Source organism: Castor canadensis, chromosome 8 (assembly GCF_047511655.1).
Source record: "Castor canadensis chromosome 8, mCasCan1.hap1v2, whole genome shotgun sequence".
In the NCBI taxonomy this organism is placed as follows: domain Eukaryota; kingdom Metazoa; phylum Chordata; class Mammalia; order Rodentia; family Castoridae; genus Castor; species Castor canadensis.
The window spans coordinates 17326001-17332662 of record NC_133393.1 but is presented as its reverse complement, the minus strand read 5'-3'; positions in this window follow the sequence as shown (position 1 = coordinate 17332662).

Below are 6662 nucleotides of genomic sequence, written 5' to 3'. Positions count from 1 at the left end.
TGAACTTTACTGGTCTTCTCATCTGGAATCCTTTAGCCTGCCCCCAGCTAAACCCACCAACTTCATTGCCTCTAGACCTATTCAGTGTCAAAACCACAGAACTTTTTAAAAAAAATAATAAAATAGCCAAACCCTTATCTCTAGTGTTTTTTCGCACTTCCCATGACCAAGACACACACTAAAGCAACAGCAGTATTTTCTGGGATGACTGTTGTCTTGAACAAGGCTAGAATTTGGAAGCACCTTCCAGTCTGGGTGGGCAAAAGGAAGAAGGTGCCCCAGCATTACAGAAAGCCTGCAGTTTCCAAAATAAAACACACAAGGCAAATGCATAATCTAAACCCCGGGATACCATGTAAGGTTTTCAGAGAATAGTGGTTAGGTCCAATGTTCTCTAATGATTTGAATGTCTTGGGAAAAATGAGAAAGAGCTGGAAAGAGATGAATTTAGCAAAAGTCATTGATTAGACTGCTTAAAGCCACATGAGTACCATTTCCTGGGCAACTCTGCTGTGGTTGATTATTTTGCTCCAAGTCAACACAGAGGAGAGAAAGAGATGGGCACTGAGGCCCAGCCAGGATGGGCACTTGGGCAGTGTCTCAAAATGGGCTCCTTTATGGTGAATATTTCTCAGCTCCTGAGTTGGCTAGGGCCCAATTCTGTTTTCTTTTTCTGGGTTTAGTAAATGGTTTCCTTAGACATTTTGAGCCATTGAACTTGCATAAACACATAACCATTTTCTCTGAAAAATTGTTGCTCTTTCACTAATTACATAATTTGCTACAATTGAGTGAGGGAGACCCAGCGAGCATAAAAGAGCAAAGGGTGGAGGATGAGATAGTTAAGCCAACTGAAGCTGGGAGAGGCAGAACAATTTTTTCCTTCTTGGAATCAGTCCACATCTCTTTTTGGTCTCAGTGAAATGAGCAATGAGATTTATCCCTTCATTGATTTAAAATGTTATTTTATCTTGGATTTACATAAAAATAAAACCAAAAGAAAAGAGTCCAGAGATACAGCCTCTAAAAGCAATTGGTCTTATGGGTAGTGTTGAATAAACAAGGCATCCTCTGCTATTGGAGACCTCAGATGAAATAGAGGACTGAATTCAATAGGGGACCATAGTTGGAGGGGCAGTGTGACTCTGGGTTATGGCAAAGTTCAAAGGTTAAGGAAACCCAAGGTTGAAGGACGAACTTGAGGACAAGGTAGCATTTCCGTTGGGTCTTAAACTTTTCACAGACATCATAAAGACTGTAGATGAGTATGTTCTAAGGAAGGACACAGCACAGAGGAGAGGAGTATAAAGATGGGAAACTGCATGGAGTGGCCAGAGACATGCCAGAAAGAACCTTCAGGAACTTTGCATTGCCTAGATCACACACTCCAAAGACCAAAGCCCTCTGTGAGATGGCCTGAGACAAAACTGCGTCGTCACCCCACCTGTCACTTGCTCAGTTGCTTCTGTCACTAGGACTATTTGATGCTCCCTGAATTTCACTCTCATCTTACTCCCTGACCACAGAAAACCCTTTGTGTGGAGCAACTGGAACAGTCAGACCTGGCTAGCGGCAATGAACAATGGCACAACCATTTCAGAAAACAGTCGGGCAGTTTCTTAAAAGTAAAACGTGTATCTACCTAAGACCCAGACATTTTACTCTTAGGCATTTGCCTAGAAAAAATGAAAGCTATGTCCATACAAAGGTTCTCACATGAATGTTTATAGAAGCCTTGTTTGGAATAGCCAATAGCCAACAACTGTAAACAATCCAAATGTCAATCAACAAGTGAATAAAATGTGATATATCCACACAATAGAATACTACTGGAACAACAAAAAGCAGACCATTGCTGCACACTGTAACCTGGATGAATCACAAAATAATTATGCCAAGTGAGAAAAAACAGACAAAAAAGTAGATAATGTATGATTCTATAAAATTGTAGAAAATGCAAAACAACCTATAGTGAGAGAAAGCAGAGCAGGGTTTTTTGGGAAGAGGGAACAGGAAACAGATTGCCAAGAGGCAGGTGGAAATGTTGGAGGGATATATTTATTCTCTTGCCTATGAGGATGTTCTCACAGGTATCAAACTTACCAAGTAGTAAGCTTTTAGCATATACAGCTTATTGTACTTCCATAAAGCTGTAAAGGAAAACTTTTAGCACATCACCTGACCCTTTCTTGGCCCTTGGTGAGACCTCCTTGACCCTTTCTTCCTCACCCAGGCAGAATTCACCATTCTTTCTGCATTTCACTTGTAACTGAATTTAGCAATTTTAATACTAGGATTTCATTACTTATGTCTATCTCCCCACTCTATAGCAAGCTTCTGGAAGGCAGAGTCTGTCTTTTGAGCACCCCAATAAGTATTGATGGAATGAAAGAATAAAGTAGCTCAACTTGACTGTAGGTCAGCAATGGGGAAGGAGGGAGTACTGGGTGAGGTAAATGTTGGGAGGGTTTAGAATACCACACAGGACAATGGGGAGCCATTAATGGTTCTGGACTGAGTAGATCAGTTAGAAGGCCAGACAAGGCAAAATGAAGACTGGAACCAGAGAGCTAACAATTAATTAGAATGAAAGTAAAGCAAGTCATTTAAAAGATGGTACACAGGTAAAATCTGGATATTCAAAAAACTGAGTTGAGGTGAAGAATAATCAGAGAGTATAAAGATAGAGCAGTTTATAACCTGAAGAGTCCAGCTGAATGTCATTAAAATTTTGGGAAGATAGCTGCTTTTCTTGCCAAGCATTTATTTATTTTTATTGTTTTATTATTCATATGTGCATACAATGCTTGGGTCATTTCTCCCCCCTGCCCCCACTCCCTCCCTTACCACCCACTCCGCCCCCTCCTCTCCCCCCCACCCCCTCAATATCCAAGCATTTATAAATTACTGCCAAAGTCTCCAAAGAAAGCTCACCATCACTCACAGTGTGATCTCTACCTCAATGATAATGTGGTATTAAGGAATCTAGACACTGGTCTAGCACCTGGTGGGAATTAACTTGTGTGATCCCTGTACCAGCCCAAAGGGGTCAGTACTGTTTTTATCATGTCTACTTTGCGGATGAAGACAATTGAGGAACAGATGTGCTAAGACCTTGCCCAGCTTCTCCAGCTGACAAGTGACAGAGCTGAGGTCTGTACTCAGGCTGAATGCTACCTACCCATGCTCAGATGAGCTCTGCAAGTCAGCACTGGATTTTTATAAAGTCAGACCCCAATGGCACGGACCTCTAAAATGCATAGTTGTGCATAGAAAGCCCTGTGTCTGTGTTTCCCTGACTTGTTAATTTGGGCAGCTTTCAATGTCTGTACATAAGACATACAGCAAATTCAGGGCCTTTGAAGAGAACCAGTGGGTTGGTTTTAACACACTTTTTCTAGGCTTTTTGGAACATTCTACACCAGTGGGTACATTGTAAAATAATTGAATGGACTGTGGCTGGAGAAATTAGCCCTAAACTCCAAGTGAGAAGACATGGGATATAAGGTCCTGAGACACAGGCCCAGCAGGGCTGCCTTCTTGTCCACATGTAAAAGAAGAAAAAGTAATTAAAATGTTACCTTAAAGTAACTGGAGTTACCGTCAGGAAGGGAAAAAAGAACGAGCGTGTAAAAGAAAAAAAATCACTGACTTAAATGAAATAAAAAATGAAGTAGCTATGGAGATCCTTTTGATTTTAAAAGGTCCTGAAGCCTCACAGTTAAAGCAATTCGGTGACTTTAACCTTGAGGTCTAACAGAATTTCTAACATTGGATATTTTTTGTAAAGGTTAAAAACCCTTTAATCTTTAGACTAATAGGAAAGAATTGAAGATACAGCAGTTAGAAAGATGCTGCCTGGCGACACTCTAGTTAGGACTCACGGAATACACTCAGAAATGTGCACGAATGCTGAATGATAAGGATTCCGCCAAGGTCTCTCCATGGCTTGTTTTGGTTTGTGTGCTTTTCTAGGTTTGATAAAATGGTCCACCCCTTAAAAACACTGAAAACCTTGCTTCTTCCCCGTCTTAGGTGAGGTTCTCTGGAAACAGAGGTAGGGATTTGTGCACGGGGTTCCCCAACAGTGCTCCAGGGGTACAGCTCCTGTGGGGAGTGGAGGAAGTCACACTGCAGTCACAGCAAGCAGTGGAGGGGAGATGGCCCTGCACAAATCTGTGTGGGCTGCAGGCTGTCCTACACGGGGCAAGGGACCAGGCAGCCGGAAGGCGATCATAACCAACTCTCTGCAGCCAGGAGGGCAGCCTAGGGCCCAAGGGGAATCTGGACTACCAGGCATCCATGCCACTGCCTTCCTTCCTCCACACCCCCTTTTTCTTCTCATCCCCTTCCCCACCTCCTTCGATTTCAAAATAAATCACAAACCTGTTTTTTCCCTCGCTTCCTCTTTATGCTCTCTGCTCAGAGATCTTCATAACTTAGAGAGTATATGCGACATCTGTGCACAGATTCCATAATGCAGAAAGCTTTCCAGAACATCTAAACTCTGAACTGCTGAGAGCTTTCCAGAATGTCTGAAGTGGCAAACGAGACCTGAGGGACGTGTGAGTTCTGTCCCTTCTGAGAGGCTGGAGAAGAAAGTCTGTCTGAGGGAGGCTCCAGCCTGACCAGAGTTTCAGGACAGATTTTGGATAAGACTCCAAACACAATGACAACTAAAGTCTGAAAGCCTCCATTCTTAATTGCTATTTTTCTCAGAGCCATAAATTCCCTAAGAATTTTTGAAGGATGGAGTTGTATTTTGCCTTACAAAAATTACTTACACACCTTGAGTACATAGAGAAAATCTAGTCAATTCTGCCTCTATATTCCGAGACTGGGCTTCCACTGCAAAAAGAAACAGAGGTCTTTGAACACTCAAGTCTTGATTTACATACAGTCTTCTGAGATGAAGCATTACTGTGTAGTAATGCTCAAGAAATGAAAAGGGTCTCCATTTATCCCAAATCAGTGCTATCCTCCTGAGCCCATTTCATTTTCTCCCAAAAAAGCCAGGAACGAGGAGCCCACAGCTCTCCTCCAGGGTTTGCAAAATCACCTTTCTTGGGAATATGGGATGTGGCAGGATGACTGTCACAGTTGTTTCTTTCTAAGCAGTTGTAATTGAACAGGTGTCCTTGGGTGTTGTGGAAATGCCTCTCACTTCCCACATGTGTTGCTTCGGCAGCTCTTCATTAAAGCACCTCCTCGATATTTCCAGGCAAAGTCCTCATTTGACTGGGTGCACATGTTCAATGCTTGAGCCTCTACTTCCCTGGCTCCTTCCCAGCTTCCTCAACATGGTGTTTATGAATGTGAGGACTTCTTTCCAGTCTCCCAGCTGACAGGGGACTTCATCCTGTGTTCCAGGGATAAAGACACCCATCTGTCCTTTGGTTTCCATGTATGCTTTCCTGATTATGCAAACCCTCTGTCTTCTATTGTTCCTGTTTTATTGTCCCCTCTAAATGACATCCGGTGTCTTCTCATGATAGAACCTGAAAGAGAGGTCACAAGAGAAATAGAAAATGCTCTCCTCTCTCTCTCTCTCTCTCTCTCTCTCTCTCTGCAGAGCTGGAAACTAGCTGTTTGATGTGTTTAGTGAGACTACATCAGCTTCGTCTCGATGTGTCATCCCCTCTCCTGGGGAAAGCAGTCACTTTAGTTTTTTTCCATGTTTATGGAATTTTTTTAGAGACTAGACTTGCTTTTTCTGCCTCATCTGCTTTCTCAGAAAGCTGGCACCGACTGCCAGTATTCAGCTGTAGCATTCGGTGGTGGGTCCCACATTTCCCTGTCTCTGCTCTGCCCAGGAAACTCTGCCCAGGGATGAGCAGGTGATTTGCTCACTGGACATTGTCCTTACCTCTTGTGTGCACCTGCCCACTGCACCCTGGGGGAAGAGGCAGGGAGGGCAGGACTGACGCCACGCCTAAGCGGAAGTTCATGCCCATGCCCTTCCTTCACAGTCCTCACTGCAGGAGCCCTGCTAGGGGAGAGTGGTGGCCCCCTTCAGGTCCACAGGGCACCTCTCTCAGAGCCAGTCTGGATGCCCCTCTGTTGGCTTCCTCTCATCTAGGCAGAGGAGTATGCTGTCTGAAGGAAGCAGAGGGTACAAGTGGGAAGGGACCAGAGTGCTGCTATTCCTTTCTCATGACATCTTTCCAACAGTCCTGGACTGACTCTGGTGCCTGTGTTGCAAGATGGCACCATCAGCCTCACATGCCACGCATCCCCCTCAGTGAAGTGTGTGAGCATCTCCACTCTTCTAGGGAAAAATGAGGGGAAGTCCAAGTTCCTTCAACACTCAGTTGACTTGACTTTGCCTCCAGCATCTTTTTGGGACTTGACTGACATGTGATGTGCAGGTGTCAGCCCCACCCAACCCCAAGGAGTTCAGGCTACCCCTCACTCCATTCTCATCATCCATGCTGTGATGTAGATGTCTCTAGGTCAATTTATGTATTAATTTGTCACTTGCTGCATAATATTTAGCACTGCGATAAAAAACAAATAAGCCAATCCTATAAGGAATTGATTTTCCCTTCCACATCTGTTCATGAAGACATAAATCTAAAGTTTTGCTACTTTAAAAGCCTCCAATGCAAATATAATCTAAAATTGCTAGGCTTTAAAGTTGGGCTTTTCTGTCAAAAGATGTT